This window comes from Vollenhovia emeryi, unplaced genomic scaffold (assembly GCF_000949405.1).
Source record: "Vollenhovia emeryi isolate VEMERY1.0 unplaced genomic scaffold, V.emery_V1.0 DF939143.1, whole genome shotgun sequence".
Taxonomy (NCBI): domain Eukaryota; kingdom Metazoa; phylum Arthropoda; class Insecta; order Hymenoptera; family Formicidae; genus Vollenhovia; species Vollenhovia emeryi.
Genome location: NW_011967223.1, coordinates 1,741,728 through 1,755,835, shown reverse-complemented (window position 1 = coordinate 1,755,835; position 14,108 = coordinate 1,741,728). Strand labels below are relative to the sequence as shown.

The window sequence follows — 14,108 nt, the reverse complement described above, 5'->3', positions numbered from 1 at the left end:
TAATATCGTGTCAAAGATTAAATGAATTCCTATTGAAGATTCTCATCTGCCGGCAAGCCAAGCGCGAAGCAGGCGGTCGCCCGCGAAATTTGTCATAAGCCTAACGACCCTCGTTATTAAAAGTAACGTTCCAGTGACCTCGCGTGATAATCCACTCACTTGACAAATCGAGATAATTGCAGCGGCAGCCCTTAATCTCCTCCTTTAGCGCCGTCCAACCAGACAAATAAAAGACTTTTAGAGACTCGGAGAATCCACATTGCACGCGGAATTGAAATACGAGCTACTTGAGCGTCACTCCTTATCAATTTAGACAATCTATCGAAATAATGAAATTGACAGCTTGCTGTTGTTAAATAATAGATGATAATAGTACGTCTGTAAATGAATCACAAATAAAGCTCACTACTTATCAGGCATATTTAAAGCACTGCAGTTATAACAGGCCCCCCATTTCCCTCTTTCATCCATCTCGCGAATTTCCCCATGAAAATAACGCAATGGAAGCGTACTGAATAAAACAAAAGGGGCATAGTCGCGCGAGAAAAAAAAACGACTATAAATACCCATAGTCCAGCGAATCGCGCACTTTCATTAATTAAATATTCAAAATCGCCATTAATCCGGTCACCCCGCGCGACGGCCATTCACAACCGTGGCGGTTGAAATCAGCCTCAACGAAGCCCGGACCGTTTCGGATCTCCGCGGCTTAGGCAAATGAAAGCCGCGGCGTTCGCATGCAAATACGCACTTTTGTGCGCGAAACCCGGTAGCGCCGGGCACGGGCGTTAATAAATTTTTCCACGGGTCGCTCCCGGCTGCCGAATTCGACGTGTGACTAATGACGGCGAATTAACGGGAGAGCCTTTACCAACGTACCTGAGAACAATCAGGTGCTGTTGCTGACGCGAAGGAGAAAGAGAAAGGGCGCGAGAGAGAGAGAGAGAGAGAGAGAGAGAGAGAGAGAGAGAGAGAGAGAGAGAGACCAAAAAAAAACCTGAAAGCCGCGACAGCGCGGGAAAAAGCGCCAATCACCCTCTCATCGTGTTTGCCCAAGGTGTGACAAATTCCGGAAGATAGATCGATCGACCGTGCTTCTCGTCACGTTACGTACCTGTCTTCCCGCGCTCGTTCGACGTCCATTCACATTCAAATGCGAAGTTAACGAACAAGGTGGTCTCGGTAATAAATGACACGGGCAAAAAGCGCGCGCATTCCCCGACCGCTCTCTCTCTCTCTCTCTCTTTCTTTCTCCTGCCCCCGGGTTAATTATTCAGGCTAAGGGGGTTGTAAGCAGATTGGTCTCACCCCTAAGCCCCTATCTCGGTACAACGAGGGTGGCAAGACGGGGCGGCGGAGGGATCGGCCAAAGACTTTAAACCGCCCTTACTTACTGACTGGTGTCTGTGATTAGAACCAGAAATATGCTAAGCGGCCTACCAATTACCGGAGATTCCTAGTCGCGGAATTACGTCGCCTGGAATAGAGAGGTTCGCGATACAATCGAAATAGTGGTGATCTTATCGCGCCGCGAATAGTTATGTAAAGACGTTTGTATCTCGTTTCTCAATGTAGCATCTTTCGCGAGGTAAATAAAAACCAGCGGAGTTTCAACATTTCCTTACACAATTTATATAATTTAGGATTAAATTGAACCGTTGCGATTTATAGGAAAATACTTGCTTTCTATTTCACTCTGTAAACTTTTGTGAAATTACTTGGCGACGGTCTGCAAATGTACGGCAGAAAACGGTCTGGATAACATACTCGTGTTAACAAGAAGTTTGTGATAATCTCGAGATTCGCGATCCCGGACCGTAACTCGGTCGTTGAACCCCATAAAATCAGTTTCGCTCAAAACGTCTGACTTGCATCCAACGGGTTTTTCTAATCCCAACGTACGATCAAAGTCCGCTACAAACGGCACGGGAAGTTCAATCGTCTGCAGCGAGGGCGGAAATTAATTCCATGTCCGCGACAATAATTTTAGACGCAGCTCTTTGAGAAGGAGGCGGCTACGCGGGCTGGTCGGAGGCACGAAAGGACAGTGGAAAATCGTAAGGGAACATTGTCGTTAACTTTTACGATGCCATTAACGTGGCCGTCTTCCGCCATTCCGAACACGAGCTGGACACCGTGACGTCACTGTGAAAGAGGACCAAGAGGAAGCAAAAGAAAAGTTAGAAAAAGAATTAGTCGAGACCACGAGTTGCCCAATCTCCCTTCCCATTCCGCTCGTTCTTTCTTCGTTGCCTCGTATATCCGTCTATGGTATCGCGGCGGTCGTAACTTCGACAAAGGGCAATATTCGAGTTACTCAAGCTGAATCCGGAATGTTCTCGGTAAATTGATTGCCGGAAAGGAGAAGGATTTAATAACACGTTGGTTGTCGTCGAATCTTTTTCCGTAACACGCTAAATAATGAATTGCGTAGTAAATCTGAAAATATATCGCGGAAACGTATCGGTAAAATTAATACGGTAAGTTAAGTGTCTGAAACTCCGGTGGCATTGCGTCGCATTCAATTTACGCAAGTTTCCTTATTTACCTTAACACCTTCAGACAGCGCGCTTGCGGTTGGCGTCGCGGCAAACGAATACGACGACGGCCGCGCCTTCTGCGAGTGGCAGCTCGGTGTTGAAAAAAATAACAAATCGGGGAAACACGAAGAAAAACACGGGGAAGAACGGTTAGACGAAGGTTGCGTTTTGGGACTTGACACGCGTATCTAAAACACAAGCCCGGGGGCCACGTGCCGGGGGTACCACGCCTGTCAGGTCACGTGACCGTGCGTAAAAGGGTTGAGATTTTCCAGCCCGGACTTTTCGTGGCGCGGCTTGACAGATCGTCTCGCTAAGTCTGACTGATACTCGTCCGCTACGGGCTTCGCTTTAATTATGAGATATTATTCCGTGATCGCGCCCCTCTGAGCGCGAGCGGGTTTAATGCCTTTTTAAAAGGAGATCAAGCCTCTCTTTTCGCGTACCGAGCATAGACGGGTCGACGATCGGCTGTTAGCGATCATCGCGCGACACAATGCCGCCGGGAGTTTCAGAACGAAACAATTAGCCGAGCGTCGTTTCGGCGAGCGCAGTGTGAATTTCAGTCGGACGGGCGACAGAGGATCAAAGCTTTCGCATTTGTACGCGGAGCTTGTCTCGATCGGCTCCCCGTCTCGAGCCGAGAAGCCGCCGGGGACAATATTATCCCCGCAAGTAGGTCGTTACTTGACGCTCGGTCGCCGAAACTTGGTGAAATTCTAAAATTCACGAAAGGTTCCGGGTAATATCCCGGGAAAAGTTCCGACACTTTCTTAAACTTCGCGGCAACGTCTAGATATGATATCCAGTTTATTGCAGTCTACTCAACAGCGCCCGGGAGCTCCTATGATTTTAATCCTCGCATTCACCCTTACGTATCCTTCTTGATGAGATTCGCGATATATAAAACGATTTTAATTAAATTCTTAAGAATAGGGCATTGTCTACTAAAACACTACGCGTGCGACGAAATTTAGAAACTTTTAAAATACTAAAAGTTATTAATCTCTATTCTTCATCCAAAAGCAAGATAAAAAGTTATAGAACGCATATAAGAATTTCTTCATTGTTATCAATCGTAATCATTACTTTAAAAAAAAAACTTGAAATAAAATAACAATTTAATAGTCTCTGTGCATTAAAGATAACCACAATGATATACTTTTATAAATTGTAGTTGCAAGAAACTTTAACGTTAAGAAATGAATTTATGCAGTAGATACAATCTACCGTATATAGTACACGCAGTTACAGCAAGTATCTTGCTCTTGATGTTTCCAGAAATGCTGCGATAGAATAAGTTGGTGTCTCTCACACTAGCGCAACGATTTCCCAAGCAAACCATAAAGAACAGCGAGTTCAGGAAGAGTCGGTAAGCGCCACGTCACGCGCATTACGGACAATAATATCCCGCGCGACTTTGCCAGAAGACGAAAGAAGCGAGTGATGGATGCGCCCTATAATCCGCGCTAACTTCCTACGGGATTTGGTGGCAATGGTTACCGCTGGCGCCAAGCAAGCACAAGCAGGCAGGCGGGCAGGCAGCCACCCCTAATTCAAACCTGGCCTAAAACCTCGAAATCAAGTCAAGTCACTAAGTCTCATCTCCCGGGGGCCGTGTGCGGCGCCCCGAGACGCCGTTCTAATTAACATCGTGTCGCTCTTACGGCTTAAGTCGCGGCGCACGACTGAGACGTCTTCTGAAAATCATTAGAAGGGCGAGTAGAGCGCGCAGAGATGGGCGAGGGACGAAGCGACGTACAAATGCGTCCGACTGTCAAGTCGGGACAGTAGGCGGGGAATGGTCGAATAAATAGAGGCAGGCCCGGCACCCACGGTAAGCCAGACAGGAGACGATTCTCCGGGTCGGGGAGAGAAGCCAAGAGAAGGCGGCGGGATTCAAATTTTCGCAAATCATTCCGCGGAGGGGAAGAGAGAGTGAGAGAGAAGAGAGTATTCGGTAACCCCTTTTCCCGGGATTATCGGGGACCCATGTGGCCCTGGCTCGCTGATGGCTCGTTACCGAACCGTGCCTCTTCTCGATAACCGACAGATATTGCTATTTATGAACGTCGCCGAGCCCTCGTCACGCTACCGAGCGCATCTCTTTGTCTTTCGTCGACTATACGCGCCGCCGCCTCTATAGCGATTGTCGGCTCCAGTCACGTCCCCAACACGTGTCGAAGATAGTGTTCCACGAGACGTATCCTCGTACGCTGATGTTGTCGATCAAGATGGATTGACGTCGAGGAAGCGGGGAAACTATCGTCGTTTTCCAAACTGTTGGTCACGCTGATAAAATATCTCGCGATAAAATAGAGCTAAAGCTATCACTTAAGGCAAACGTAACATCATGGATGATCACTTGATGCTGACACTCAAAACATTCTTAAACAGACTAATTTCCCATTTCTACCAATGCAGATTAACTTTAATCCCGGCCTTACTTCTCATCTTTTTCCTGAAACTAGAAAAAGGTAAAAAGTAAGTTAAACCGAGATCAAAGTTAATCTGCATTGGTAGGAATAAGATGGAACGAGCTAGAGGAATGTTAAGTAGTAAAACTGAGTAAGTTGGACAAGTAAATCGTTCGTCATTCAAGCTGCGATGTTATAAACCATTGAAAACTTGATTTAATCGCGAGAAGTTGTATCAGAAATTCTAATCGCTCTATATATTAATTAAGAGCTATGGCTTCAAATATTTCGCCGTTGGTAGTATCACGGCGATCTCTAGACGCTTAAGCGGATTCTCCGGACCCCACTGGAAGTTACCGATGTCCGGCTTAAGTAAACGAAGCAGCCGCCGCAGGGGTTGCTGCGATGGACTAAGATATTTGTCACCTCATTGTTCGTCTCCTGGGCCCCGAGCTAAGTTCACGGGCGGAGTTTAATGTTACGCAATTCCTGCGAGCGCCACAGAGGATTACTCCTGCGGGCAGGATGTGCTGCGATATATCTTGCGCAGTTCGTCGCCGAAACGAGCCCATTTCTCGGTGCGCGCGGAGAAACGCCCGACCCGACCCGGGTTTTCTCGCAAGTTCCGGCGAGCAACGACGGCGAATAGCGGGATAGCGCGCGCCCGAGACATAACGGCGCGAGTCTTAATTAGCGCGACTTCCAAACGATCGTCGCGCATAACTGCCAGAAGACCGATGACGACCCCGAAATGGTAACTGTCCCTGGCTAAGCACGGCCGTTAATTAATCCGCATTGTATATAGCAACGTACACAGAGAGGATATCGCCGGAGCTCCCCGTGCTAATAATAATTATACACACGTGCAGGATATTTAGCGACGTTTACAGCGTCCGTTCGATCGCGACCGCGACGGGGAGGAAACGTCGCCGGCCGTGTCCATGGGATTTTTCAATCGCCGCGATAATGACTGACTTTCACGCTCGGTGAGGTTCCTTGGTCGCGAGTAGATCTAGAACCCGATAACGGCCGCGGCATTAATTCAACGTTTCGCTGCAATGCACGCGCTGCCACGCGATTTCGAAAGGTTGCTCGTGCAGGTGGTTTGTTGATATAATTTCGCGACCTTACGGTTAAATTGTAGCACGTAGTGACGCTGATGAGAACGGTGCGCGCGAGTCGGGCCATTTACCGTAATTATACGGGCGGCACTGATCGTGGTAATGTAATGGCAAGGTATCACAATGTCGAAGCCATGTCGTGCTACGGTCCCTTTCGTGACCAATGATCAGCGGAGTCGATTTGTAGTATGCATTAGTTATCAACATTCCACCAGCTGATTGCGCGGCTACTGAATCACGGAATATAAATGTTTCGCCGTCACAGGCACTACAAGATGATAACGGAGACAAATTGAATACTTTTCTAATTCAATTTTTACCAACGAGTGCAAAACGACATCGTGCATATCCAGCATATCGGGTCGGATGTAAACACTTTGCGCTCAGAATGCGTGTTTCACAAGAAAACACCGCGATGCTTGTGAAATGTCTTGTTGAGAGTTAAAACATTGTGTCTTGCGTTCGTCACGTTCGACAGCTATTTGTAAGTCCGACGAGCCCTTGTCGACAGAAATACGAGCTTTCCGGATCGAAAGGCTGTAACTCGATCTCCCTTTTAGACAAGCTGTTAATTTTCTAAATTTAGAGGGTAGACGTAAGAAAGCTCGATTGCCAAAGCGGTCATGGAAACCAGTTATCTTTTACCCTATTTGTTTTCAGCAGCTGACTGCGGCGGGGGGGAGGGGGGGGAGACGAGGGTGGTGCGCGAAAGCGACGAAAACGCATCCGAGTCGAGGACTGGCAGCGAGGGCGGCCCCTCGTTCCCTGGGGGACATCATCAAGGAAATTGGATTCGGCATTTTTCAAATCCTACCCCGAAAACACTCGTATAGATGTTCGACCGGCCGCGCCGAAACCGTATTTTCGTCCCTAAGAGGCTAATGCTTAACAATCAAATTATGCTATTTTTATGCCGCTTTGCTTGAAAGTAGAAGAAAAGACACGACATAGAGTGAATCAACGCTGTCGTATCAAATTCTAATGAGATTACCATAGTATAACTAATAGGTCCACTCTCTGTGGGCCCCTTTGATCTCTGCGGTCCCCGACCACGCGGTAGTCCGCCATGTCTTTGGTCCAAATCCAGCAGTGTACATGTCTGAGGTAATATTATTCGCAGTGAATTTCTTTAATTAGAATTTGTCAGCCAAGCGTCGTCTAGCAATTTTCTACATTGGTACACGTATGTGTTGTGTACTCGTCAAACTACACTACTACACATTCAATTTTTCATTCATTGGCTGGACCAACAAAATGTCGGGTGCGCAGAAGGGATCGACGCAAAACGAGACAAATGACAGAGTGGAGATTCACTAGTTATACTATGAGATTACTACGACGGTTCTATCAATCTCGCTCGTTTCCCCCCGAATAGAAATATTTCTATTAAAATATTTAAACGCATACACGCAGAGATTACGGAAAATACTGTACGCATTTCATCTCCAAAAGTTATTCCTACAAAAAAAGATTAATCAATAGCGCCAAGCGTCCCCCTTTTCCGCTTTATTACATACGTGACAAGATCAGATTGGGAGGCTAACGGATGATTTTCGTCGGAATTCGACCTCGTCACCTCGAGACGATCCCTCATTTCACAGTTCCAGCTGAAGATTAAGATCTACCCCTTAAAGCACCAACTTGCTGCTTCACCCGCGGCTAAGTTTCGCGCAGTTGTAATTCATCGCCGGCAGATAACGTCGGTCGATGTATTATTTATCCTCGTTGTCACCGCAATTATTCATATCACTATCGTACTACGCCTCGGTTTCCGTCGGCAATCGAAAGCAACTCGTCTGCTTATTATCACGTCCCGAGATAGCGCGGATACGTCAGCGTGTTCCATTTCTCAAAGAGCAGCGCGTAAATTAGAAACATTAACGCGACATGCGATGTACAAAAATAACAAAATAACAAAATAACATGGACAATAGATATTTTCCCGAAATCGTCCGAGTTCGCAAGTGACGCAAACCGTGCGTTTTCCTCCAAGGAAGAGTACACCTGCTAAAAAAGATAAAACTTTTCCGATAATCAGCCGCTGTTCCAAATTAAGGAAGGTAATGTGGCGCGGAGAACAATAGCGGTAAAATTATACGTAAGAAAACGCGAACGACTCCCGGATCTCCCGCGAGCCCTGGTAGCGCCGTCGAATGGAGATGTAATTGCGAATGGAGATTAGCTGGAGGACCGGGACGCTATCTCGGCAGACCGAATCTCGCGAGACGAGAGCGCATCTAGTTAGTACGTTTACGACAGTTCGCGGTAAGGAAGGAAGGAAGATCGGTGGCGAGACGGGCGCGCATTGTCATAAAACGTAAGCACGGAAGATATCTCCAAGTGTGAAATATTTCAGTCTAATCCAGCAATATCATAAAGAACGCCCGGCGAGGCGGCCGCGCGTCGAGGCACCGAAGTCGTAACCAGGCATTAGGGCTGTTTACAAAAGGCCCTTCGATGCCGCCGTCGCGCGAAATCGTCGTTACGGATAGAGAGGGGTGGAGGGCGGGGGCCGACGAGAGCGGCACCGGCTGCGAAACTCACCACCTGGGTCCTCCTCACCCTTATTATCAACAATCGTAAAACGCTAAATTGAAAGTCCTCGAAGGACTTAAGGCGGGGAGGGAGCATTTCCGCCATACACCGCGCGGCGGAAAAGAACGCGCTCGGATACAAACAAGATCTGCGGTTAGGGCAATTTCGACAGTGGGCATAAAAGGGCACTTTAGAGCGGGAATCGCTAATACGCGATCGTAAAATTCATTTCTGTCTGCAGCTGCGGAGGAACGCCGTAAAGGATGATGTAACAAACCTCGGTAGGCGCGCGTAATGTCGCGATTAAGTTAGCCGCGTTTGCACGAGACAAAAGGCACTAACGGACGGCAACGATATGGAGAAAAATCGCGCGTTAAGGAAAGAGAAATGTCGCAGAAGCGCCGCGACTGTTTTTCCTTCCGGCTCTCTCGATAAATAGAGAATCCCTCGCGATGACTTCGAGAAAAAGTTAACGGGAGGATTCCGGCTACTTCCTCGGAGAGGACCAACGAATTCAATCTGTCTGAGGTGACAAGACAAATGTGCGCCGCTGCACTCCGTGTCCTCCCGCAGGACGGCCACGGGTCAATTAGCCAAAAAATTGGGGCGCCGCGCCAGTGAATACCTAGAAAAAGTAATTCGATTGAAAGGGAGCAGGCTATAGAGATAAGTGAGAGAAGATGCCAGTCATCCCTCGGTAATTAGTCAAGGGTCGCTTGAGTGCCGTGAGGAATTCCGAGTCGAGTCCGGGTATCATCCCCGGCAGATACACAGGCCGGAGGGGCCGGTTCTCCGAGCGAAGGACGAAGGATAAGCCCGGATTCGCAGGCCGATATACCGTGGAAAAGTTTCGCGTCCGGCTTGGATTTGATTGATTAGCCCCGCGCGGAATGGAGTGTCGCGATTGTTTCCGGCAGAGTAATCGCGGCTACTTACACGAACGCAAACGGTCGGCCGAGTTCTCTCGCTAACGATGGACATGTACAGGCTATCGTTCAGGCAGATACGAAGCTTTCCCATTTTGCCAATTACTCGTGGATGCAAAAACAATGTCGCTTGATAGATTGAAAATATAATCGCGGTATAAGTATTTTTTTTTAAAAGAGAATTTATGTAACACGGCAGGCGCTTTTAAGCTTCTTCCGCGGTGAATACGGATAATGGCATATTTATGTTAAACAATTACGGAAATTGGTTGCGTGAAGGGAAAAACTTACAAAAACCGACGAGCCCGACAATGCTCTTTTTCTATTATTTTTCGAACAAGTTTGTCCGCGGATATATATAACATTTTTTCAAGATAAACCTTCAAAAATCGAGAGCATATTCCTGTTAAGTGATTAAAGAAGCCAATAGCGCGCGACAGTGCATACGTGTACCAATTATTCGCGGGTAATGCTTTTTTACTGTCGCCTCCTGAAAAATGTATCCGCCCACGTGTGCATAATGGAGTCGCGGATGCCAAAATCGAAACTCCGAAATGGCCGAATGCCGCGTTTCATTACAGGCGGGCGCGGGGAGCGAATACCAGGGATAATACATTTAATCAAGGGCGAAAATGGTTTCGGCCCGCGCGAATTTCGATTCGTACGCGGCGACCGAATGCGGCGTGCATCATCGGGTTGCATCATCGCGCGCGTGTGGAACGCGTTTTTTTTTCCAGATATATCCATTAAGCCGCGGGTATTATATCCATGCCGCCCCGGAACGCATCGGGTCTTCCAAAATACCATCGAGCGTCATGAATAGCCCGCATCTCCATTCGACGGAACGTGACCCGTGATCCGCGATGAGCCGACGGTTGTGTCTCTGTCCGAGGTCCGCGTTTCACAAAGAACGCTCTAACATTCGGGGCTCTCTCGCCGCGTAGGCGAAAGCGAAAGGGGTCGGGGGTTAAAATGTCAGCGGCGATGAATGGTACGACCTGGTGTCGTCGGGAGATAGCTACGTGACATTTCGCGGTGTATCCGTGGCCGTTGCGGCGTCGAATTACTAGCGTGTAGCACGCCGTAGTAGCACGCAGGCGGTGTGTGCGCGCGCGACAGTGTCCGGAGAATGTTACGGAGGTGCTTCCAGGGCACTATGGACTGTCGGCCAGTCCAGTGGGTATACGTATTGGACTCTGGACAGCGGTCATCTGTCACTGTCAAGCCCCACCACCCGGCTGCCTTACGGTCGGCCGGGTGGCGTCGCGTCGCGTCGCGTCGCGTCGGTGAGGAGGACGACGACGAAGGGAGGATCGAACCCTCCCGTATTCCCGGTAACACGTGCCGATGTCTACGCTCGGACCCCGATCGCGCGCATCGCTTCGTACATATTATATACGCGCGCGTGAACGTACGATATATATCGTGAGACACGTAATGTACGCGCGGGTATAAATAAAGCGCCATACTGCGTTAATTACGATCGAGCGGCGTGTCGGCGCTCCCGGTGTGGCCTCAAGGTTGCTCCGAGCGCTGATAGAGGCTCGCTAACACGTGCCAACCCCCCCGCATTTAGAGCGCTATTTTCCTCATTCTCGACTACATCACGCGAGTCCATTGCCGCACGTTCGTGCGCCTAATCGAACTAATTTCGATACACGCGATTAACGTTGTTATAGCGTAGGATGATAGCCCGGGAGAGAATCGACGAGGGAAGGGTTAATGGATTGATGTCTCTCCGCGCTCGCCTCCGTGCTCGCTCGCCAATCGCGCACGTCTAATATACGTCCGTAGACGTCGATGCGATATCTCGCGGAACGTCTACCGCGCCGCAGTAGGTACCTCGTCGCCATCCACCCGATTGTGATACGTACGAGGCATCTCGGAGGGGTACAATGCCAGGAAACCGCTTAATCAAGGCAGAACCCGCTGCCTCGGGCCGTACTCAAGTTAATGCGATATTTGCGAACGTGAAAGGTTAGCAAACCGATCCATAATTCAAAATCAACAATTACGCTGCGATGCCGCGGCCGCGTTCGCTCTCGCATGCTCGGGCAACGGCTTCTAGCAACGCAATCGACACGGGACGCGAGATCTATATCTAATTTAGAGCGCGCTTCGAGCTATCGTCGGGGAGAATCACTGAACAAAGAGAGCTTTCCACAAATATAGAAGACGGTCAATTAATTGTGTTTTGAATTATTTGTTGGCTTCTCCCGACGAAGCTGACAAATAATTTAATTTAATTTAATTTAATTGGGTTCTTATATTCTTTTTAGTCTTTCCAATTGTGATTTCACGTTAGAACCTTATGAATTTTATTGTTTCAAATTACGCGGATGAGAAAGCGGTTCTTCATTTCATTTGGTATATGCAGGGGAAGTAAGTATAGCAAGCACTGTGTGTAAGACTGACAAATTACTCGGCGCACAGTTCTATTTCCATTTCAGTCACGTTATGTGACATTCGTGATATAACGTTAGGCTGTATATTGCGATGAATATTACCACGTGTCTCGGTGGTCGAATCGGGGAGACGCTCGCCTAGTGAGAGGGAGGTCCAGGTACAAATCCTGGCTGAGGTACATTTTTCGCGACAAATTAAAAAATTTAAATCATTCAGACACTAACATCCTGTCTTGGCTCTTATATCCTTTATGCTTTCGAATCGTGATTTCACGTCAGAGCCTTAAGAATTGTACTGTTTAATTTAATTTAATTTACTGCAAAGAGCTACAGTGAAAGAAAAAGTAATACAAAAAGATCGAAAGTAAAAGGTAAGCCAACGAGGCTGTTGTTACAAAGCCTACCTGCTGACATTTGGCATAAAATAAGGGTTGGACAAATGTAAAAGACCGAAAACGCAACAATACATATATATATGAATAAGTAACATATAGAACGTATGTCAGGAGTGTTAGACGAGAGAAAAGGCAGGCGATGCAATATAAGTTGCAGTATAATCGGCCGACGAGCGGAAAATCGTCGCGAAGCGAGAGACACCCGATCGAGGCAAAGTCGCCGAGTAACGAAAAAGAGATTCTCGCGCGCGCTTAGAAAAATGATCATTTATCATGAGTAGCCGTTACGTAACCGCGAGCAATTAGACGCGTGTCTGCTCCGAGTCGAGCGGAAGGCACGGTCGATATTCCGACAGCGTGCCCGCGCGTCGGAGATGCGTCCGTTAAATACCGGCGCGACTCCTTGGGCTTGCATAATGATTAATAACTAGCCGTTCACGTCGCATTACTCATCGACGTCTCGCGCGCCTCGTAGACTTCCGCCAGACGAGCGTTACGAGTCCGCTGCGGTTTCCATCAGCTAGACGACCCGCGGCGCGGCCATCGTGCCCACCCCCGCCCGCCCAAATGCCGCGAACGTTATTGCAGTCTCGATGACGTAACGCCGCGGACGACACTTTTTCGCCGTAATCGACCTCTTAGATCGCACGTCAAATATCGTTACCGCACGACGGCGGTAAATATTTACGGCCTACGAGAGATACAGCGGTGCACCGCACACGACGCGCACCGCGCCAGAGACTTTACAGCTTTTCGCGAATTACCTTTCCCTCGTTGTTGTCGTCGGCCATTAGGAAATGGAATCCCGTGTCTGTACGTCTCACAAAAGCGACCATTATCCGTAATAATTCACGTGAAGCGCGGGGTATATCCGGCGCGATGTTTCCACGGCAGATGCGCCGCAATCTCTCATACGCGACGGAGTTGAACGGAGATATTAAGCAAGAATGAGAAAATAGCGGCTTAATACGATACTGTCGTCGTTAGGAGCGATTGTCCCTCCTCGCGTTCGCTCGCAATCACGTTCGCAACGATAAATCATTAGGCCACTTCACCGCGCCTTGTAATTTGATATACACACAATGTTCAAAAGGCAGCGCCTCCAACGGCGACATATATAATAATGAGCTTCTCGGTAACCTTCCGTATCCGCCGGAAGACGGTCGCGCGGGCCTTACGGTCGGTCGCAACAATATTTTACAATCTAACGGATTTTACGAGCAACTCCCAGCGGTCCCGCGGCTCTTCAATCTTCCTCAACGCGCCTATGAATATAAATACGAAGGCGGCAGTGATTTATGCGACCGGGGATACGGGCGGGGAGGGACGGCAAAAGAAGCGGCGAGAGGACGATTCGATACTTCGGGACGCATTTTATGTCGCGGTCAGTGTTTATGCCCCAGATTTTAGCACCTCCCCGAGGGCATTTGAGGTTCCTCCCTGTTGAGAGCTCACCAATTTTTACGACGGTACTCCGCGCCCGCTTTTTACTCCCTTCTCGCCCGCTTGACTTCCTTAAGAACGACCTCTAACCGTTAGCAAACCGTGTCGCGAGCCGGAGAAATAAATCATTTCTAGTAAGACGGAGAAGAGAAAGAGACGGGAAGTGGTGCGTTTAAGATTCAATAAACGCGCGCTTCTTTCGTTAGATAAAAATTTGCGATACTCGATATTCAACGCGTCAACGGTTCTTTTCTCCCCGCCGAGGACAAAGTCGTCGGTGTAGAGGGGGAAGCCGCTGAGGGCATTGTGGTGTACAGATTTGCGGC

At 48.5% G+C, this 14,108-nt stretch overlaps 1 protein-coding gene across 2 annotated transcripts in view; it reads right to left on the bottom strand.

Annotated features, from left to right (window-relative positions):
* The window catches only part of LOC105566677, a 401,439-nt gene that overhangs the window by 265,283 nt on the left and 122,048 nt on the right, over window positions 1–14,108 (bottom strand). The window lies entirely within an intron of this gene.